We start from the raw sequence: 24299 nt of genomic DNA, 5'->3' as shown, positions 1-24299 counted from the left end.
GACTATGCTCACGATTTCTGTTTTACACATGATATGAGCACAAAGGGGCTGAACACTACTTTGCAAATGTGTATTAGCATATATAATGCAAACAGAAAATGCTGGAAATAGTAGACTGAGCCACGTCTGTGGCAAGAGAAATAGTTAACATTTCAGGTGGGAGACCCTTTGTCAGAGATGATTGTCTCACCTTACTGCTGCCCCCAAATTCTACTATTCAAATGCACAGGAGACAATTTTTAACATATATTTGAAAAATATACAGTATCACTCGATACGGTGGCCATACCTTCACAACGTAATAAATAGCATTGAGCTACAATGATACAACATCAGAATGTCCTAGTTCAATGATTGGTTTAGATGGACTTGAAGTATCATATTACATTGCTTAATAAAGTATCATTTCACAAGTATTAATAGAAGTGATTGCTTGTCCATTTCCAAAGCAACTCTCTTAAGTGTTCTCCCAGAGTGAAACTGGCAGCTTAATTCTTAAGAGATAATGGTGTCTGATTACTGAGCAGAAATTATGTATATGTAAAAAGGTATTTCTTAAGATCGGTTGTTGTTGGCATCTAATAATAGTTATGGCAGATTATTCATATGTATAGGATATCCATAGATAAGACATTCATAACCTGGGCACCTGAACATGTTTGATGAAATTATTCATCCCATTTTTTGTCAAAATAATATTCAAATCTATTAGTGGATTTTTAATAAATTCCCAGGTTTCTAAACCTTTCATTATTATTTTGATTTAAATTATGGAACAAGTTTTATGGCATAGGTTGTTTCAATGGGAGTGTTTAGGAAACTGAGATGTTGAGGTTAATGTCCCTTGCATGGTTTTGGTCCAGGACTCACATTTTCACATATAACATTATGCCCACACCCTGTCATACACAGTTCTAATTCGTAATGTCTTCTCCACAGTTTAATTATGTATTAACCTACATTAATAGTTTGCTTTGATGTAAAGTACATTTAGGTGGATGACTACCTTTGTTCCAGAATTCAACAAGGTATCTCACAGGAGACCTGTTGCTGAAACTCATAACACAAGATTTCCAACTTCATGGATGGAAAGTTGGCTGAGATGAAACAAAGGAATAAAGTTAATGAATATTCATGGAGTAGAGAAAAAGCTAAGTAGTGTACTTAAAAGTTTAGCTCCAAACCAATTTTCTTCCTAGGCATCAATATAGATGATTAAAATATGAGTGAAGGGAGAACGAGATCATTGTTTTACAAACAATTACTCCAACGTTAAGAAAGGAAATTCTAGGATATAGGAATGTTAGAGGAACAGGTCCATTAATAAAACTCAGCAGTCATTTATTTACATAGCAAGATCCCATAAACACTGTAGTGGTGATATTCAATGTAATATTTAATTTATATTTAATGCAAGACTCTAAGTGAGGGATTTCAGAAGGGAATTGTTTAAATATCAGAGGAAAAACAATTCATATGGCAATGGGGAAAGAGCAAAGAACACAAGAACAAAGCAACTATTCTGGATCCAACACAGTGATACAATCATGAGGAAGACACTAGGAGTTTGAGGAGATTTGGTACATTGCCAAAGACCTATCAAATTTCTGCAGATGTACGATGGAGAGCATCCTGACTGCTTGTATCACTGCCTGCTGTGGATGCTCCAATGCACAGAGGTAAGGAAGCTGCAGAGGGTTGTAGACTCAGCCAGCTTTATCATGGGCACCTTCAAAAGGCAGCAACCATCATTAAGGACCCCTACAATCTGAGACAAGCCTTCTTCTCATCACTACCATCAGGTAAAGGAGGTAAAGATGCACGCTCAGTGTTTTTGGAACAGCTTCTTCCCTTCCGCCATCAGGTTTCTGAATGGTCCATGAACACTGCTTCACTATTCCTCTTTTGCACTATTTATTTATTTTATTTTTTATTGTAACATAATTTTTTTCCTTTTCTTGCACTGTACTGCTGTTACAGAACACCAACTTCCGCGGCATATATCAATGACAATAAACCTGATTCTGAAGAAAATAGGAACAGGAGTAGTCTACTCTGTCTCTGAAGACCATCCCATTGTTTAATATGATCATAAGACCATAAAATCATAAGGCATAGTAGCAGAATTAGGCCATTCAGCCCATCAAGTCTGCTCTGCCATTCCGTCATGGCTGACCCTGGATCCCATTCAATTCCATATACCTGCCTTCTTGCCATAACCTTTGATGCCCTGACCAATCAGGAAACTCAATTTTCGTTTTAAATATACCCACAGTCTTGCCCTCCACAGCCGTCTGTGGCAGAGATTCACTACTCTTTGGATAAAAAAAATCTTCGTTACCTCTGTTCTAAAGGGTTACCCCTCAATTTTGAGATTGTGCCTTCCAGTGCTTTCAACTTTTAGCAGGTTTCAATGAGATCCTGCCGTTCTTCTAAATTCCAGTGAGTACAGGCCCAAAGCTTTCAAATGCTCTTCATATGTTAACCCCATTCATTCCTGGAATCATGGTTAATCTATGCTAGCCTCAGCTCTTCTACTCTGCCAGTTACCCATAACCCTCAGTGAGATTAATGAGACCATGATACAAAAGACAAATGGTCTTTGAAATAATGCTTTAGAATCCTTTTTTGATTGCCTGAATCGTTTGAAGGTGACATCCCTGTTGTAATGTGAGTATTATTAAAAGTAAGTTAATACTAATCGGGGAGTTGTTGGTAGACTGTGATTTGACAGACAAGACCTTTGTTCAAGCACAAGAGGTTTTCTGAAACGCATTGCGATTTCCTGCTATTGAACTCCAGATAGTTCCAAGTTATAACAAGGAACTCTATGAAAAATTTGCAATTGGGTCTATTCTGAGCCATGGTCGTGATGATGGTTCAAAAACCAAAGTTCCTTCTTCAGTGCGTTCCAAGCTAGGTGGCAAACCTGTAGATGCCGTTTATCCCAATAATGCTGAGAATAGCTTGCCACCGATTTCAAAGAAGCTCAGTAGTCCAAAACAGTTAAGGAGCAATGACCACTTAATGCATACCAGGAAAGCATGTCCACCAGTGGCTTTACTAGAGGGAGAGACACTGGCAGAGGGGGCAGAGTCCCCTGAAGAGGATGGACATTCTCATGCGGACAGACACACCCCTTTCATGTCCCCAACAGTAGATCCACCCAAAACGTCCTCACCAGCGGTGCCTGCCGGGGAGTTGTTTGTAGCAAGAGGCAAGATCCGGGGTTGGCGGGGTCTTTACTTCTGATCTTTTTACTCCCAGTATGCATTGTATATAGTTCCTCCACCCATGCCGCACGAGGTACCTGGAAGCCTCTGTATTGTAAATATTATTTGCCGTCCCAGATAAAGATGCTCTTTTGGTCATCAAGTTGTCGAGTGGTCTTTTTGTAAAGCAGAAGTTACCACAATCCCAGCAATGCAACAAGACTTCAGTTCTGTACAAGAGTTGCTCAGATTTCATGACAAATTTAAAATTTCATTTGTGGTCTAGGTTACTGATGATGGGCCATAACTTGACATAACATCCTCAACATTTGCCTACAATTTTAACTTGGTGGTCTGGGGTGGAAGCACCTTGAGTCTCTCTTATATAACCCCAAAATCAGGAGCCTGATAGATTCATTTAGGTTTCCTCATGGGGCCAACAGTAGCAGTTGAGCTACACTGAACCATTAGGGCACAAATTGGTTGTCACTACTCAGTTGTTTAAAAAAAGTCCTCACATCCCTACATTATTTTAAATCAGCACTTCCTGGTCCTTGAGCTATCTACTAACGGGAGCACTACTTACACTGGTTAAGGAAGCAAATGGTGCATTGGCCTTCATCAATCGTGGGATTGAGTTTAAGAGCCGAGAGGTAATGTTACATCTATATAGGGCCCTGGTCAGACCCCACTTGGAGTACTGTGCTCAGTTCTGGTCACCTCATTATAGGAAGGATGTGGAAACCATAGAAAGGAGGCAGAGGAGATTTACAAGGATGTTGCCTGGATTGGGGAGCATGCCTTATGAAAACAGGTTGAATGAACTCGGCCTTTTATCCATGGAGCGATGGAGGAGGAGATGTGACCTGATAGAGGTGTGCAAGATCATGAGAGGCCTTGATTATGTGGATAGTAAGTTTTTTATACAGAGAGTGGTGTGTGTGTGTGTGGAATGGGCTGCCAGCGACGGTGGTGGAGGCGGATACGATAGGGTCTTTTAAGAGACTCCTTGACAGGTATATGGAGCTCAGAAAAATAGAGGGCTATGGGTAACCCTAGGTAATTTCTCAGGTAAGGGCATGTTCAGCACAACTTTGTGGGCCAAAGAGCCTGTATTGTGCTGTAGGGTTTCTATGTTTCTATGTAAAAAGACAACCTGTGATCTTGTACACACTAAAAGACTTCCTCTAAACCTAATTTGCTTTGTGGAGAACAACCATAGCTTCTCCAGTCTAAAGTTAATTTTATCATCCCTGAAACAATCTGAAAATCTTTTACATGTTCTAGAGAATTTTGTATCACTCCTAATGTTTGCTGACTGAAATTGGACTCAGTATTCTGGAGGTGGCCTAAAGACTCCTTCAGGATATTTAGTGTAACTTCCCAGCTTTAATACTTTATGGCTTTGTTAATGAATTTCTGAATTATATAAAGCATTACTTTTTCAAATTAGCCTGCCACCTTGAATAATTTATGCACCAGCATACCCAGGTCCCCTGTTGTTGCATATTCTTCGGAACTTCTTAAGTCTATATTGCCTCTCTTGATTCTTTTTGGTAGTGTATAATTTTCACTGCCATCTTGCTCTACAGGGCTTTCCGCTCCGTTTTCTGAGCTCAAAGTTTGGACCCACCGAGGACCCCAAGTACCTGTGTTTGAATGACTGCTTCTCCCTGAGCTACTCCATCTGGATTCTATGCACCACCCTCTCTGCCATGCGGAGATACCTGTGGTCCCTGTTGATGCACCATCAATAACTCACTCTGAGACGTAAAGGCGAGATATCGGCTTTTATTGACTGGAAGAAGGAACAAGCAGTGAGTGACCACTATACTACATCCTTGAGACAGAGAGGCCGGGCTCAGACCTCCATCACCTTTATACAGGGGTCTGTGGGAGGAGCCACAGGAGCAGTCATCAGGGGGTGTGTCCAGACAGGTATATGTAGTTCACCACACCTGTCTCAGAATTTGCCACAGCACTGGGCCTCTCTCTCCACTGCCTGCCATGGACTTATCCGACATTTCATACTCTGCCAGATCCATGCCTTTAACTGCCAGTTCTTTTCCATCCTCGTGTTCAGGAAGGATCAGAAGATTACCTGTCTTCAGATCGTGGACCCTGCCTCCTCCTGCGTGGACCTCCGTTCCAGACCACGGATACCACTGTCACCAACTCTGGTTACATTGGTCCAGAATGCCTCCAAACTGCAGATACCTCTGTCACAAACTCAAGATCCAATGACTCCAGATGCTTTCAGTCTGAGAATTATGTGGCTTTCAGCTCTGGCTCCAGCCTTGACCTCACTATGCACCTCCAGGTTGAGAACTTTCCCACTGCCTTTGGGCTCCAAGGCTCCCCTTCCCCTTGCCACTGCACACTAACCCTGGATCACTCAGGCTCTCCTGTCACCTCTTGGAGCCTTCATTTTCCTTCCACCCTACCTTCCCTGAATATCCCTCCTCTAACTCCACCAACTCTTTTCACCCCTCTGATTCAAGTTCTGATACATGCCATGTCTTCACCATTCCCTCTGACCTTCCCCTCTCCGAGGGGAATGCTCTGTCCTCAGCAAGGGCCTTAGCTTTGGGCCCCTCTTCACCTGAACCTCAGTGAGTTCTGTGCCTTCCATAATGCTGAGCTCTTCTGTGTCCGAGCCAACTTCTTTGGCAACAATTCCCCACTCCACCCTAATAACCCCTTCTCTTGTCTCCAACCCTCCTCTACTTTTTGGACACCCCTCTCTGGTTCTCTACCTGCTCTGGATCTTTACATCTCTAATTGCTGACAAGACATCAACTGTCTCGACTTCAGCACTCTTCTCTCCTTTTCAAATCTTACCCTCTCTGAACACACTGCCCTCCACTACCTCTTCAGCAATCCCAACCTCACCATAAAACTCACATACTAAGTTGATGCTGTGGACTAAACTCTACCTTTCTGAGGCCGGGTGGCAACTCTCAGACACCTCCTCTTACTTTCCCCTTGAAGAGAACGCCATTTCAGGACCATCAGAAAATTGTCACCAACACCATCACCACCCTCATTAGCTCTAAAGATCTCCCACCCACGCTTACCAAACTCATAGTTCGATTATCTTTCTACCTCCTGCTCAAGATCCACAGATGTAACTGTCCAGGTAGGGCCATTGTTTATGTCTGCTCCTGTCCAATGAATTCACGTTAACATTGACTTCTCTAACTTCCGTTAATGCCCCTCCTCCCCTTCTTACCCCATCCCTGACATATTTAGTTGTTTGTTTTTTTTTCTCTCTCTCTCTCTCTGCCCATCACCCTGCCTGTTCTCCATCTCCCTCTGGTGCTCCCCCCCCTTTCTTTCTCCCGAGGCCTCCCGTCCCATGATTCTTTCCCTTCTCCAGCTCTGTATCACTTTCACCAATCACCTTTCCAGCTCTTAGCTTCATCCCACCCCCTCTGGTCTTCTCCTACCATTTCACATTTCCCCCTCCCCCCACTACTTTCAAATCTCTTAGTATCTCTCCTTTCAGTTAGTCCTGACGAAGGGTCTCGGCCCGAAACGTCGACAGTGCTTCTTCCTATAGATGCTGCCTGGCCTGCTGTGTTCCACCAGCATTTTGTGTGTGTTGATTAAATTCACTTGGTCCATTTCTGAAACCGCTCTCTCTACACTACTGGAGACAAACTGTCTACTGATATCTTTTATAAACCCACTGATTCTCATATCTATCTTGACTATACCTCTTCCCATTCTGTCTCATGTAAAAATGTTATTCTCCTTTCTCAATTATTCTGTCTCCACTGCATCTGTTTGCAGGATGTGGGTTTCTTTTCCAGGACTTCAGAGATGTCCTTCTTGAAAGAGTAGGGTTTCACTACTTCCACCATAGATGCTGCCCTCACCCACATCTTGTCCATTTCCCAAACATTTCTCCTCCATTCTTCTTCACTAATTTTTCTCCTGCACTTATCCCTGCAAGCAGAAGAAATGATGCACCTGCCCAATCATCTACTCTCTCACCTCCATTCAACCCCAGAAAGTCCTTCCAGGTGAGGCAATACTTCACCTGTGAATTTGTTGGGATCATCTTCTGTATCCTCTAACATTTGGCGTGTGTTACTGTATCAAGTGCTCTAGGTCTGGCCTCCTCTACACTGGCGAGGAGTGTAAAATCCAGCATAGATTTTAGGGGACTGCTCTTTTGAGCACCTCTGCTCCATCTGCAAAAAGCAGAATTTCCTTGTGGCCAACTCCTATCCCCATCCCCATCCCCATCCCCATTCCAACATGTTGGTCCATGGCCTCCTCTTCTGCCATGATGAGGTCACTCTCAGGTTGGAGGAGCAACACCTCATAATCTGTCTAGGGAGCCTCCAATCTGATGGCATGAACATCGATCTGTTCATCTTCTAGTAATTTAGTAATTCTTTTTTCTATTTTCCCCTCTCCCTTCCCCCTTCTTCTTTTCCCTACTCTAGCCTCTTATCTCTTCTCCCCACCTGTCTATTACTTCCCTCTGGCACCCCTCCTCCTTTCCCTTCTCCCATGATTCACTCTCCTCTTGTATCAGGTTTTTTTCTTCTTCAGCCCTTTGCAATTACCACCTATCCCCTCCAAGCTTCTTCCTTCATTCCCCTCCCTCACCCACCTGGCTACATCTACCATCTTCTAGCTTGTCTTCCTCCTCCTCCCACTGTCTTCCGGCTTTCTTCCTCTTCCTTTCCAGTCCTGATGAAGGATCTTGGCTCAAAACATCGATTCTTTGTTCATTTCCATATAGGTTGCCTGACCTGCTGAGTTATTCCAGTATTTTGAGTATATTGCTCAAATTTTACACTTTCCCATTTTAAATTTTGTCTATTTGCCTGTCCATTCCATCTGAATTTATGTGTCTCTCTGCCTAATACTGTTTTCCTAACTATTCATTGCATTTTCAAATGTTGTATCATTTGGAGATTTTACCCAGCCCAACCAAGTGTAAGTCATTGATTACTTGAAAATAGTATGGTCCCTGCCCTATCAAACATTGAGACCATAACACCATAAGACATAGGAGCAGACTTGGGCCATTTGGCCTGAGTCTGCTCTGCCATTCAATCATGGCTGATCCTTTTTTCCCCTCTTCAGGCCCACTTCTCAACCTTTACCAAGTAACCTTTGAGGCTGCGGTCAATCAAGAACCTATCAATTTCTGCCTTAAATACACCCAACAACCTAGCCTCTGTAGCTGCCTGTGGTTACAAATTCCACAAATTCACCACCCTCTGGCTAAAGAAATTTCTCCACGTCTGTTTTAAATGGATGCCCCTCTATCCTGAAGCTGTGCCCTCTTGTCCTGGACACCCCTGTCATGGGAAACATCCTTTCCACATTTACACTGTTTGGGCCTTTTAACACTCAAAGTTTCAATGAGATCCCCCTCATCCTTCTAAATTCCAGCGAGTACAGGCTCAGAGCTATCAAATGTTCCTCATATGATAACCCTTTCATTCCCAGAATCATTCTTCTGAACCTCCTCTGAACCCTCCCCAATGCCAGCACATCCTTTCTTAGAATGAGGAACCCAAAACTGTTCACGATACTCAAGCTGAAGCCTCACCAGCGCCTTATAAAACCTTAACTTTCTGCTCTTGGTCACGTTCCTGCTCTTGTGTTTTAGACCACTTGAAATTAATACTAATGTTGTACTTGCCTTCTTAACCACTGATGCAACCTGGAAGTTAACTTTTAGAGTGTTCTGCATAAAGATTTCCAAGTCCCTCTGTATCTCAGATTTTTGAATTTTCTCCCCATTTAGAAAATAGTGTCCACATTTATTTCTTCTACCAAAGTGCATGACCATGCAATTCCAACATTTTATTTTATTTGCCACTTTCTTGCCATTCTCTTAATCAGTCTAGGTCTTTCCACAGCCTTCTGTTTGCCCTTCCTGACAGTCTTTCTGCGTGCTATCTTTGCTTTACCATCTGTCCTATCCTGAGTCCCTTCACTCTGGTTCCCACCCACCCCTCCCCGCCAAATTAGTTTAAATCTTCCCCAACAGCTCTAACAAACCTGCCCATGAGAATACTGGTTCCCCTTGGGTTCAGGTGCCATCCATCCCTTTTGTACAGGACATACCTCTCCCAGAAGAGACCCAATAATCCAAGAACCTGAAGCCCTGCCCCTGAACTAGCTTCTCAGCCACGCATTTATCTGCCAAATGATCCTGGTTTTACCCTCACTAGCACGCGGCACAGGTGCACAGGTAGCATTCCAGAAATTCCTACCCTGGAGGTTCTGCTTCTCTGCTTTCTGCCTAGCTCTGTCAATTCTCTCTTCAGGACCTCTTTGCTTTTCCTTCCTATCTCATTTGTACCAATATGTACCAGAACATCTGACTGCTACCCCCCCCCCCAAAATGTTGTGGATGCAATCTGACACATCCCTGACCCTGGCACCTGGGAGGCAACATACCATCCAGGTGTCCCATTCATGTCCACAGAATCTACTGTTTGTTCCCCTCTCTACTGAGTCCTCTATCACTACTGCTCCCCTCTTCTCCATCTTTCTCTTCTGCACCACGGACCCATGCTCAGTACCAGTAACTTGGTCTCCATGGCATTCCCCTGGGAGGTTGTCCCCCAGAGCAGTATCCAAGATGGTATACTTATTATTGAGGTGAATGCCCACAGGGGCCATCTAACAACTCTGCTACCCGGCTTCAAGCTAAGCTGCCTGTTACGTGCTAAGCCATTCTTATCTTAAGCCTCCCAACCATGCAGAATCCTTTTCTTGAATTGGTTTGGACCAGCATGCTGTAAGCTATAAACAAGAGGAAATCTGCAGGTGCTGGAAATCCGAGCAACACACACAAAATGCTGGAGGAACTCAGCAGGCCAGGCAGCATCTATGGAAAAGAGTACAGTTGACGTTTTGGGCCGAGACCCTTCGGCAGGACTGGAGAACAAAGCTCAGGAGTAGATTTAAGAAGTGGGGGGAGGAGAAAGAGAACCACCAGGTGATAGGTGAAACCTAGAGGGAGAGGGATGAAGTGAAGAGCTGGGAAGTTAATTAGTGAAAGAGACAGAGGCTGTGGAAGAAGGATCGCCTCCCTCCGGTGTTCCTCCCCCCCTTCCCTGGCCTTCAGGGCACAATTCCACAGGGGCACAATTGAGAGCATCCTGACTGGCTGCATCACTGTCTGGTATGAGAACTGTACTTCCCTCAATCGCAGGACTCTGCAGAGAGTGGTGCGGACAGCCCAGTGCATCTGTAGGTGTGAACTTCCCACTATTTAGGACTTTTACAAAGACAGGTGTGTAAAAAGGGCTCGAAGGATCATTGGGACCTAAATCACCCCAACCACAAACTGTTCCAGCTGCTACCATCCGTGAAACGGTACCGCAGCATAAAAGCCAGGACCAACAGGCTGTGGGACAGCTTCTTCCACCAGGCCATCAGACTGATTAATTCATGCTGATACAACTGTATTTCTATCTTATATTGACAGTCCTGTTGTGCATACTATTTATTATAAATTACTGTAAGTTGCACATTGCACATTTAGATGGAGATGTAACATAAAGATTTTTACTCATGTACGTCAAGGATGTAAATAGTAGAGTCAATTGAATTGAAATTGAATTCAAATCTGTCTCTTTCACCAATCAACTTTCCAGCTCTTTACTTCATCCCTCCCCCTCCAGGTTTCACCTGTCACCTGGAGGTCTCTCTTCTCAACCCCGACCTCTTAAATCTACTCCTCAGCTTTTTTCTCCAGTCCTGCCGAAGGGTTTCAGACCGAAACGTTGACTATATTTTTTTCCGTAGATGCTGCCTGGCCTGCTGAGTTCCTCTAGCTTTTTGTATGTGTTGCTGTAAGCTACATGATATTTCTCTGCTTAGGTAAGAATATGAGGCCATTCAGCTTCCAAACTTCTTCTCCGTTGTTGAGTTGGAGCATGACCATGATAAGCTCATTGGTCATTCCACCAGGCAGGCAACCTCCTAAATTCTAGGCTTTTTAAACAAAGTTGCAGGGCCTACTGCCTCCCCTTACTGTCTCCATATCAATCTGGGGATGGAAGAAGGAGTGTATTTTTTCTATAATTATTTCAAGGCTTGTAAGCGTAGATGCTTAATCGAGGTTTCCTTTGTCTCTGTGGGAGGTGTGGGTGATGGTTACAAGCTCAAAATAAAGGCCTGACCTTTAGAAGTTAATATTGAAGAAATTTCCTAAAACAGAGGCTATCTTTGGAATTCTGCACTCAATAATGCTTTGGAGACTCAGCAATTAATGATATTTAAAGCAGATCAACAGATTTTGGTTCTGGGATATTAAGGGAATCAAGAAATATTGCAGAGAAGTGTCATGATATAGTAAAAAAGCACCATCTATGATGTTATTGAAAGGTAAAGCTGGCCAACTCCTATTTCTGAAGTTTTTTGTTTCAATATTCTTCTATTCAGTTAAATCAAACCTGTTAAGTACAAATGAAAAGGGCCTGAATTCCATGTTTGCTGATGAGACTGACTCCTTGATCTGACTGACAGCGTTGTAAACTTATGTTTAGTGGATCTATGATGACTGAATATCAGGACACTTACATTAAACTGTGGTGTGCACGCAGGGAGAAATGCCTACCTGCCATTGGGTACAGTACTCAGGGTTATGTACTCAGGCCCAGTGAAGGAGACCCTTAAACTCTCCAAACTACCAGCACTTCCTTAAAAAGCATCTGATAACATCATAAATCAATCTTCAGCAGCAACTATATTTGCAGGGGTTGAATATAGTTACATTGGAACAGGCAGAATTTCTATCAGGGAAGAAAAATCTCATTAAAACAAAATCACAGCAGTAACATCTAGGGAAATTTTTTTAAAAAATTCTAATTCCTCCCCTCCTCTCATGAAGGAGTTCATGTGTAAATTAAGCCTTGAGCACATTGACTGAGGAGAGAAGGGGAAGTTGCCACCCACAATTATAAGTGGACTGGATAGAGCATCAGGAAAGGTGTTGATCAAGGTCACAGCTGCTTTGGGACATTGATAGGATGGTCAAACTTAATGTGAATAGAAGTTGAAGGAGGGCTTTCCTAAAATTAGGAACCAGAAACTCTTTTAAAACAAGAGTTTAACTCTGGTTAATCTTTTTTTTCTTCCTCATCATCATAATCTGCAGGTTAAATTCTAGAGTTTATTGATATTATTGGATTTCGCTATTGTTTTATGAAGAAGGAAATTATTGCGCTTGAGAATCAAATCTAGGGGACCCTCCACAGGTGAGGGAAGGAAACTCAAGCGGACAGAAGTCGTTTGCAAAATAGCAACATTTTACTGCTTGCTTCTCAGCTTCTTCCATGAGGCCAATTACCTTAAATGGATAGATAATACTCCTTATTTTTAGATGTTTTGATGTCTAAAAATGCAAATTTTATATAAAAAATGAAATGGAAACAAGAATTCCACATGCGGAGGAACTAAGAGTTATAAATAATATTGTCTGATTACACATGAAAGTTATTACAATCTTAAATGATGGAAACTTTTATGTGGCTATCTTGTTTGCATATGTTTCTTGAATGTAATTCATGATGATACATATCTGCATGAGCGATATTAGAATGAGGGGGGAGCTGTCTTCTCATCCTAACTACGCACTAGATAGACCGTGAGTTTGCTATTTTGTTCCCAGTGGTTTTCCATAACATTCAATTAAAATGGCCTATATTTTTCAGTAGTAATAGCAGTAAAACTCTTAGCACCACCATCAATACACCATGGAGCTGACAGAATGCACAGCTCAAGGCAGCAATCCTGCAGTTTCTGTTAGTGATTGAATGCTCCTCCACATGCCGTGCTCAGTGCACGTAAACTACTTATGAACTATTCCAAGCTCAAAATAACCAGAAACTTTTACTTTTGGTCATATAAGTCTTACTGAGTCGTTAATGATGCAACTGCCTGCCTCATGGAAAGAAGAGCCTGTGGTTCCCACTTTGACCTCATTAACCACCTCAGAAACTACAAAATTGGAGTGGAAACAAATCATCCTTGATCCTCTGGGTCCATCTATGATTTTCATAGTTACTGCTCAGTACGTTTTCTGATGGTAAGACAGTTTAGTGAGTCTCTTTCACCATTCCTTCTCAAGAGTGCTTCTGATTATCAAAATGTTTAAAATAAAGTATTTTGGCAAGTTTTTAAAAAATAATATTTTAGCCTCTATATTAATCACACATGCATCTTATGCTCTTGATTTAGCAGTATGATTAATGCTTGAAAATTAAATTAAAAACTAATTTTGCTTCCAGAAATGCTTTCGCTGTGAATTCTTTAATATGATTGGCTGCTCAGCCAGCTTGATAACATCACAACAGCTGGAGACCAGGGGTCCGCTTGAATTGATATCTGAAAGCAGCAAAGGTAAGGTTCTTTCAGGCATCCTTAAGAAATTTTATGGAAATTCAATTCTCATTAAGGCTGAAAATTTTGGGCCAGTGTTAAGGAAATTAAACATTCCATGCTCAGCTGATTTCTATGTTTGATTTGATTGGCAGGAATACACAGAGACCAGACTTGATTTTATAAGGCCCAGAAGTCAGTGGGCTTTCCAATGATTCTCATTTCATTCTTTGGAGTCATAATTATATAACGTGCGTCTGAAAGTTGGCAGTCTTGTTTTGAACTTTCTGAGTGCCTGTGGTTGACATTCCAGTTCAGTTACATTTGGTTTGTGTGAGTCAGCTGATATGACAGGGCTTATACAACTGCTGCATCCAGTGACAAAGATTACCGTCACCCAGTCTCATCTGTTAATTCATCATTGGCAATGGTCCATTCAATTTTCTGGTAACCTAGCAACATCCAATACATGAAAAGTGTTTCAGTCATATGGTGTGCTAACACAGTAGTTTGCAGCATACCTTTACATGGAAATCAGTAACAAATACAAATTTACTATTTTTGATAAACTTGGATTATGCAGTTTTTTAACATTAAGCTGAATTTACTATCTCAGCTGTGCAATTAGAATTTTGACTTTGGACAAAATAAGATGAAAGCAGCATGTATTGTCATTTCTTTAAAAAAAGCTCAGATTGTGACCTTTATACATTTTAATTGTTAGCTTCATTGATGAATTAATCAAATACTGTGTTGACTTTCTTTGAAAGGAAAGAATATTAATTTTGAGCTACAGATCCTGATTGTATGTTGTGATTGAATTTGCATGTTATTATGATACATTCAAGATTAGCCTCTTGGTTTTCGCTGATTATGCTTCACAACTTGTATGATGCCTGGAAGACTATATCTTACCTTTTATCAATAGATTCTACATTGGCTCCCTGAATGTATCGGCTATCATTATCTAAATTACAAATTGAATGAAAATGAAGAAAAATTATTTTAGCGTTCAGAGCATTTGTAAAATTAATTTCATCCTTTTTGAGGTCAATTTTGGTTATTGTATTTTAGTAATTATAGTCTGATGATGTTAGTGACTGAAAGCTTAACACAATTCTTTTGCCTGCTATTTTAATGCTGGCATTATTTCATTTATCTCAAATGAGTTAATACTTTTACTAAAACAGTGAACAGGGGAACATCATTTTGTCAGCTAATTGTTTGTCAGCTAATGGAGGCAACAGCAATCTCAATCCTTATAATATAACCCAGAGGTATCAAAAAGAAACCAGAATAATAACTGCCTGGTGCAACTTGTTCTGTAATCTCCACCTATTTTAATATGATTTGTTTATTCCATTAGACAGCATATTGAGGCTGGAGACTCTAGCTTTGCTGAATGCTTTGTAGATATTAACATCTAAGGTAACCATTTTGGCTCATATTGACAAAAATCAGAAACAGTAAAATATTGCGTAACGCCTTCTACCTCTGTACAAACAGACTCAATTAGTTCCTTTCTTCTATTGGTTGAATTCAAGCCTAAATCAGTTTAAAAGGCTGTGGTACCCATTGCAATAGCTTAGATGCTGCAAATTCTCAAGGGGTTGAGTAAGCACCAATGACATAGGTAGAAAGGGGGAAGCGGTCCTACATAGTGAGTATAGGGAGTTAGGAAACAGACTGAAAAGCAGAACCTTGAAAGTAGTAATCACTGGATTATCTCCTGTGCCATGCGTTAGTCAGGAAAGGAATGGAAAGATAGAACAGATGAATAAGTAGCTGAAGGCTGGTGTAGATGTAGGATCTTTGGAACCACTTCTCGGGCAAGGTGACCTGTACTAGACTGTAAGACATAGGAGCAAGATTAGGCTATTCAGCCCATCTAGTTTGCTCTGACATTCCATCGTGACTAATTTATGATCCCTCCCAACCCCATTTTCCTGCCTTCTCCCTGTAACCTTTGATGCTCTGACTAATCAAAATACTTATCAACCTCTGCTTTAAATATACTCAACGACAGGGCTTTTGTGGCTATCCCTGGCAACCAGTTGCACAGATTCATCACCCTCTAGCTAAAGAAATTCCTCCTCTTCTCTGTTCTAACAGGACGTCCCTCTATTCTGAGGCTGTGCTTTCTGGTCCTAGAATCCCCCACTACAGGGAACATCCACTCTGTCTAAACCTTTCAATATTCAATAGGCTTCAATGAGATTCCCCTTCATTCTCCTAAATTCTACGGAGTACAGGCCCAGAACCATCCAACAGTCCTCATATTATATGTTAACCCTTTCATTCCAGAAGCATTTTTGTGAACCTCCGCTGGATCCTTTCCAAGGCCAGCACATCTTTTCTTAGAGAAGGGGCCCAGAACTGCTCATGATGCTCCAAGTGTAGTCTGACCAATGCCTTATAAATCCTCAGCATCACATCCATGCTCTAGTCCTTACAAAATGAATGCTAATATTGCATTTGACTTCCTTACTACTGACTCAAGCTGCAAGGTAATCTTTAGAGAATCCTACACAAGGACTTTGAAGTCTCTTTGTAACTCTGATTTTTGAACTTTTCTCCCTTTTATTCCTTCGATCAAACTGCATGATGATATACTTCCCTGTGCTATGTTCCATCTGCCACTTCTTTGCCCATTCTCCCAATTTGCCTAAATCCTTCTGCAGACTCAGCACTACCTGCTCCTCCACCTATCTTAGTATTGTCTGCAAACTTGGCTACAAAGACAGCAATTCCATCATCCAAATCATTGACATATAATGTGAAAAGAAGCGGTCCCAATACTGACTCCTGTTGAACCAGTGGCCTAAGAGAAAAGGCCCCCTTTATTCTCCCTCTTTCTTCTGCCAGTCAGCCAATCTTCTATCCATGCTAGTATCTTTCCTGTAATACCATGGGTTCTAATCTTGTTGTGTAGCCTCATGCACAGGGATGTCAAAGGCCTTCTGAAAATCCCCTAACTCTCGAGCCTCCTATCACAATCACTTTACCTGAATTTACCCTTCCCTACTGAGCCTCAGTGTCGGCCACTGAGGGATGGGGGAAGGGAGAGGGAGGGAATTGCGGCCTCCTTTACATCGGCGAGACTCGACACAGATTGGGGGACCGCTTCGTCGAGCACCTCCACTCCGTCTGCCAAAACAGACAGGATCTCCCAGTTGCCACCCACTTCAACTCTGCTTCACATTCCCATTTGGACATGTCCATACATGGCCTCCTCTACTGTCATGATGAGGCCAAACTCAGGTTGGATGAGCAACACCTCATATACTGTCTAGGTAGTCTCCAGCCCCTAGGTATGAACATCGAATTCTCCAACTTCCAGTAATTCCCTCCCTCTCCCTTTCCCCCATCCCACTTTCACTCTGCCTCCTCTTCCAGCTGTCTATCACCTCTCTCATGATTCTGCCTTCTTCTACTACCCATGGTGCTTTCCCCTTACATTCCTTCTTCACCTCTCCTGCCTATCCCCTCCCTGCTTCCCCTCCCCCACCCCTTGATTTTCCTCTGATTGGTTTTTCACCTGGCACCTTCCACCCTCCCCTCCCCACCTTCTTTATAGGGCCCCTGCCCCTAATTCTTCTGCCCTGATGAAGGGTCTCGGCCTGAAACGTTGACTGCTCATTTCAACAGATGCTGCCCGACCTGCTGAGTTCCTCCATCTTGTTTGTACGTGTTGATTTGACCACAGCATCTGCAGTGTACTTTGTGTTTACAATGCTGAATTTGGATGCCCTGATACTGATCACTAATACTGACATTAGTACTTACGCAGGCTGCTGTTTATTGACTAAAGCTCAGCTTTTAACATAATCATTCCTACAGTTCTGTTCAAAAGCTCCAAAACCTGGGCCTCTGTACCTTACTCTGCAAATGGATTCTCAAATTCCTCACCGGAAGACCACAGTCTGTGCAGTTCAGAAATAACATTTCCACCTCACTGATTATCAACTCTGGCACACATCAAGGGTTAATTACCCTTTAACCCACTGCTCTACTCTCTGTACAGTCAGCCCTTCTTATCCGTGGGGGATTGGTTCCGAGACCCCCTGTGGATACCAAAAATTGCGGATGCTCAAGTCTCCTATTTAACCAGAAGCAGTACGGTGGTCTTTAGGACCCAGCAGAACCCTGGACTTTATTTAACCTGTCTCAGTGTGGTGGAGATTAGGACCTGGCGTCGCTCTGAATCCGCGGTGTTTCTGTTCACGAAAATAATCACAATTGCGATTGAAAATAAGGTGGAAGTAATAAAGCGATCGGAAAGAGGTGAAACGTCATCGGTCATTGGAAAAGCGTTAGGCTACAGTCAATCAACGATCGGAACAATTTTAATGGAGCACGTGAAAGGCCCTGCCCTGATGAAAGCTACAATTATTACTAAGCAAAGCAGTGGTTTAATCATTGAAATATGTATGTTTCTTAAGTGTTTAATATGCATAGAAAGGTGAAATATGTACTATATACTAAGAAAAATGTTTGACTGATGCTAAATAATACCGGATATACCTGTTCTGACTTCAAATCCGACTTAAAGACGGACTCAGGAACAGAACTCATTCATAACCCAGGGACTGCCTGTACTTTTAAGTCATTTCTAGATTACTTATAATACCTAATACAATGTAAATACTATGTAAATAGTTGTTATACTGTATAGTTTAGGGAATAATGACAAGAAAAAATAGTCTGTACAAGCTCAAACAACGAGTGTTAGAGAGAGGACTTCTGGGTTTTCCCGATCCGCGGTTGGTTGAATCCACGGATAAGGAGGGTTGACTCTACATTGTTGACTGTGTAACTAAACAGAACTCAAATGCCATCTATAAATTTGCTGATGACAAAATTGATTGTGGACTTCAGGAAGGAGAAGTTGAGGGAACACACACCAGTCCTCATCGAGCGATCAGAAATGGAAAATAGTGAGTAATTTCAAGCTTCAGGGTGTCAACATCTCCGAGTTTCTGTACTGGGCCCAAAATATCAATGCAATTGCAAAGAAGGCACGTCAGTAGCTATACTTCATTAGGGTTTTGTCACTAAAGGCACTTGAACATTTCTACAAATGTCCTGTGGAGAGCATTCTAACTGGCTGCATCACCACCTGGTATGGTGAGGTGGGATGAGCACTACACAGGATCGAAATAAGCTGCAGAAAGTTGTGCATTCAGTCGGTTCCATCATAGGCACTAGTCCTTTCAGCTTCCAGGACGGCATCCATCATTAAAGAACCCCGTCATTTAGAACATGCCCTCCTCTCGTTGCTACCTTCAGGGAGGTGGTACAGGAGCCTGAAGGCACACACTCAGTGATTCAGGAATAGCTTCATCCCCTGTGCCATCAGATTTATGAATGGACATTGAACTCTTGAACACTACCTCACTACTTTTTCACTGCTTATTTAATTTAACTTTTTAATATCTTACTGTAATTTACAGTTTTTATTATATATTGCAATGTACTGCTACCAAATAACAACACATTTCACAACATATACTAGTGATATTAAGTCTTCTTCTGATTCTGCCTACCCTTGTTGTGCCTCCAACATTTCAAGCTTAGGTTTTAGCCTGCACCTGTTCTCGCCCAATCTTGTGGAGCCAAAGCCTGGCCACTCCAACAACAGCCACTTCAATTGCAGCCCGCTTCTTTTTATTGGCCACTGCTGAGTGCCTAAGTAGATCATTATGATTGCAGCCCACTGAAAAGTTCTGAAAGACTCTGAGCTCTTTTTAAACCTCATGCTGTCTCACCAACAAGTGACTTCTCACGATGATCATAGCCCACCGAGGGAAAGGTTACACCTTACTTGAAGGAGGGCTGATATCTTGGCTGGGTGGTTTGTTATTGCTACTCAGGGGGGTTTAAACTAGTTTGGCAAGGAGATTGGAACTAGAGCACTAAGTCAGAAAGCAGAGGGACCGAGGATGGGGGTATAATGACCATGAAGGACAGGCAGGATCAAGATAATAGACACAATATAATGGGTGGATTGAAGTCTGTGTTTTAGTACTAGAGGTATTATGGCTTAGGAGAATTTAAAGCGTAGATCAATACATGGAACTATGATATTGTGGCCATAACAAAGACTTGGTTGTGAGAAGGAGATAAAGAAGGAGGTAGAAGGGGGAGAGGGAATGCATTGTTAATCAGGGATAATATCACAGCTGCACTCAGAGAGGACATCATGGAGGGCTTATTCAAAGAGGCTCTCTTGGTAAAACTCAAAAAATAAAAAAGGGGTAATCACTCTGGGCTTATACTACAGATTATACTATAGCCACTGGGACACTATTGAACAGATACGCAGGCAGTTAGGCAAAAGTCCAAAATCAACAGGGTTGTTGTAGTGGGTGACTTCAATTTCCTTAATATGGACTCGGACCTCCTTAGTACGAGAGGTTTAGACAGGTTAAGTGCATCCAAGAGGGTTTCTTAATTCAATACGTATATATAGTCCAACAAGAGGAGGGGCCATACTGGACCTGGTATTGGGTACTGAGCTTGGGCAGGTGATTGACCTTTCAGTGAGCGAACTGTTAGGGAACAATGACCACAACTTTTAAAGTTTTTAGATAATTATAGGTAAGGATAATTATGGACTTTGTGGGAGAGTATTAAAATGGAGCAGGTCAAATTACAAGAGTATTAGGCAGGAACTAGGGAGAGTAAATTGGGAACAATTGTTTTTGGGCAAATCCACATCTGATATGTAGATAATGTTTAAAGACAGAGTACAGAAGATGAGAAGGAAGGACAGGGATAGCAAGGTAAGGGAACCTTGGATGTTGATAGGGTTGGTGAATTTAGACAGGAAATCAAAGGGCGCAGATGTAAATTTTTGGAAACTAAAATCAAACAATGCACTTGAGGATTATAAAGAAGCAAGAAAAGAATTCAAGTAGGGAATTATAAAAGTAAGGAGGAGACATGGAAAGACCTTGGTAAATAGGATTAAAGAGAATCCCAAGGCATTCTATACATGCAGCAGAAAGAGGATAACCAGTGAATGGATAGGACCTTTCAGGTATAATAGAGAGAATGTGTGCTTGGAAGAGGGACATGAATGAAGTTCTAAATGAAAACTTTGCATCAGTATTTACCAAGGAGAAAGATGTGGAGGATGGGGAGATTTAATTTTCTAGAGCATTTTGAGATAAAGGAGGAGGTAGCGTTTGGTCTCTTAAGAACATTAAGGTAGATACGTCCCCAAGGCCTGAAGGGATATACTCCGGGTTAATGATGGAGGCTGGAGATGAGATTGCTGGGTCCTTGACCAACATTTCTGTGTCCTTTCTAGCCACAGAAAAGATCTGGAAAATTGGCAAGTACATAGTTAATGTTATTCCATTATTCAGGATGGGACTTCCAGTCAAGATAGCACCAGCAAACAATGATTCCTCAGGCGACATCTTCCAGACAGCCAATCTCATCAATTATTTCACTTTTTCTATCCCTTCTGCTTGTGTTTCAGAGGCTGCTGGAGCCTGTGATGTGCAGCTTGGAGTTCAACTGAGTGATCTGAGGCTCTGCTGTCCCCAGAGGGGTTTGTGAGCACAGGCTGCCAGAGGAGGCACGGGGCCATGATTGACTCCATTTTGAAGCATTGAGGCGAATGCGGAAGAGGTCAGCGTCACTCTCCACGGAGGCCGAGGGTGGTAGCCAGATTGGCAGTGCGGCAGTCGCTCTTTGCGGAAAGACGGAATTCAAGCAGGCACTCTCCTTGGTTCTCGAAATTCTGAGGTTTATGTGATATTTGGGTTGTAGTTTATAGTGTTCTTTAGTTTTCTGGGTTTGTTTTCTTGTTACTTATTGGCAGGTTGGAGTTCTGCGTGGGCAATGTGTTGGTTTATATATGTGGTAGAGGACTATTGGCACTGTTTTTTTGTGGGGAGGGAGTTGGGGATTTGATATCACTGGTTTCTTTTTGCGAGGGAGGGGGTATGGAGTTTGGTGCTTTTGATGTTCCGGTTGCCGTGTTCTGCCTGGTTGATCTGTCATTTTTTTGTGCAAGTGGTGAGGTGGGGGGGTTAGGATTTGTGAGTTTTGTTTCTTTTTCCTTTACATCCCGGGAAGGAGGGGGTTGATGTATTTTATTTCAATGACACCTGTGGTGTTCCTGTATTTCATGGCTATCTGGAAAAGATAAGTATCAGAGTTGCACTACACATGCATATTTTGACAATAAAATGAACCTTTTGACCTTTGAAGATTTGAAATAGGGATAATATTGGAAGCTATAGAGTGGCTAGTCTCACTTCAATGGTAGGGAAGTTACTGCAGAGGATTCTTTGGGATAGGATTCATCGACATTTGGAAAACTATGGCTTAATTGTAGACAGTCAGAATGTTTTGTGCAGGTCAAGTCATGTCTTAGTAACTTGACTGAGTATTTCAAGGTGATTGATGAAGGTAGAGCTGTGAATGTAATAAGGCATTTCACAAGGCCCTTATAGAAGACTCATCCAGAAGATTAAGATGCAGAGGACTGGCTGTTTGGATTGGCTTACCCGCAGGTCTGTGCCTGATGGTGTTCCGCAGGGGTCCGTACTGGGATTTCTGCTGTTTGTGATATATGCAGATGAATGGGTTTTTTAAACCGGGGTAGTGGTGGAAGCAATTTGATGTTCAGAAAGCTCTTGGATATGCACATAATTGTGCAGGAATGGAAAGGTGTGAATGTTGTGTAGGCAGGAAGGATTAGTTTAGTTCACCATTTGATTACTAGTTTAATTAGCTCGGCACAACTGTGCATTGAACTTGTTCTTGTGCTCTATATTCCATCTCATATGTAATGACCTAATAATCTCCATGCTAATACTGCTGACTACACCTAGTATTCCCACTCAGTCTCCCATCCCTTTAACTAAATAGGCCTCAGCAGAAGGGATCAAGTATTTCCAGACTAGGACCAGTAGGCATGGATTGATTAGCAAAGCAGTTACCTGAACTTTGGTTAGGAAGTCCCAATGTTCCAATTATTTTTTTCATAAGGAAGGATGGTTGTAGTAGACTGAATAACATCATTGTAAAGATATATTTACAGTATGTTGGAGTGCAATATCTAAACTAATTAACACAAATATATATAAAACTGAGAAAGTAAATGGTATAGAGTGTGCATCAGCAGTAGCACGAGATTGATTGACATAATGTAAGGCAGCGGCAAACCAGCAACAAGTTGCAGTACATTCACTCAATGGTTGGGTAAATCACTATTAAAATCAATAGCTCTTTTCACTCCATTCTCCTGCTGTTGGTTGGTTCTGATCAATATCTCTACTTTTAATTCCTGGTGAGTTATCGGTCAATAGCATTTAAGTGAGTAGCTGACAACTGATTGGTTGAATGGATCCAAAATATCTGATTGAGAAAGGGTTGGATGTAACGAGGAGAAGGGCTGGGCGGGGGGAGGGTGTGGGTGGACATAGCATGGCTGAACATCTGTTAAAATTGTTTTTACAGAAGCTAAACTGTCTGGAAGGAATCTATTTTATCTTTATACAAGAATAACATTTATAAAATAACCAATCTGCATGTAATGGCGTATATGAATAATTAATCTCAGGTCCCCTGATGGTTTAGTGTGTTTATCCAGTGAATGGAAAGGAAGACCCAGGTTTGATTCCCTAGTCTGTTCTGGGTCACTTGATCTCAGCTAGAGAAGCAGTAGATTGTGTTACATTACCCTCTGTGCCACTGGGCTGGGGATGGTTTCAGCCTGATGGATATCTCTGCCAGCAGCTCTTACTGGAGTGTAGCAGATATGATCTGGGGAAGGATGGGGTGTGGCATAAGCTAAATGACCACTCAGGCAAAGTAGCATGTAGAGGATCAGTCAGCAGCAATGAACAAACAGAAATATCCCAGTGAATAATTGGACTTGAGAGTTATTGAACTAACAGCACTTTGGTGGTTGAGCACATGATGGTAGTTAGCATCATTTCAAAGTTAACTAATGGTAATTTGATAAACAGTAGGCAGAGGTCTATGTTCACCCAATCCATGCTGCTGATTCTATTTGATCTCAATCTAATTGCCCAGAATTTACTTAATTCTCTCCCATTCCATGTCACAGAGCATTGGGATTTAACGGTAGGGGTCTGTGTGGCCCAGATGTAACTTGCTGAGACTGAGGAGTGGTAAGATCACCTAATGAACCATTTTCACGATAGGTGTCTGAAAAAAGCATGTGGGGGACAGCTTTAACCTTCTTTCTAGGTCTCTAATGAGATGTTTATTCAATCTAGTAAGAAAGGAATTGAGAAATAAAATGTTGAACTTAGCTTTTCTGGCTCCATTACTTCCTTGTTTGTAGGCAATCCATTATTGCTTCTTAATAAAGACTACATTACCTCTGACACTGGGTGGACATGTTCAAAGTTCAAAGTAAATTTATTATCAAAGCACACATGTATCAGCATATACAAGCCAGAGATTCACTTTCTTGAAGACAATCGAAATCACAATAAATACAAGAAACACAATAGAATAATTGAAAGACTGCACCCAATAGGATGGACAAACAGCCAATCTGCAAAAAACAAACAAATTGTGCAAATACAAAAAGAAAGAGGAAATAAATAAGCAATAAATATCAAGACCATGAGATGAAGTGTCCTTGAAAGTGATTCCATGGGGTATGGGAACAGTTTAATGACGGGGCAAGTGAAGTTAAAGAAAGCAAATCAGCTTTGGACTGGC

At 41.9% G+C, this 24299-nt stretch overlaps 1 long non-coding RNA gene across 2 annotated transcripts in view; it reads left to right on the top strand.

Annotated features, from left to right (window-relative positions):
* LOC140730002 (uncharacterized) overlaps nucleotides 1-24299 on the top strand; it is a 194263-nt gene that overhangs the window by 117062 nt on the left and 52902 nt on the right. For both annotated transcript variants that reach the window (XR_012099473.1, XR_012099472.1), the window contains exons 2-3: nucleotides 13490-13601; nucleotides 21070-21338. This is a non-coding gene — a long non-coding RNA (uncharacterized lncRNA). The remainder of the gene's footprint in view (nucleotides 1-13489; nucleotides 13602-21069; nucleotides 21339-24299) is intronic.

Source organism: Hemitrygon akajei, chromosome 7 (genome assembly GCF_048418815.1).
Source record: "Hemitrygon akajei chromosome 7, sHemAka1.3, whole genome shotgun sequence".
NCBI lineage: Eukaryota > Metazoa > Chordata > Chondrichthyes > Myliobatiformes > Dasyatidae > Hemitrygon > Hemitrygon akajei.
The sequence above is the reverse complement of the archived record's forward strand: the minus strand, read 5'-3'. Positions and strand labels throughout refer to the sequence as shown.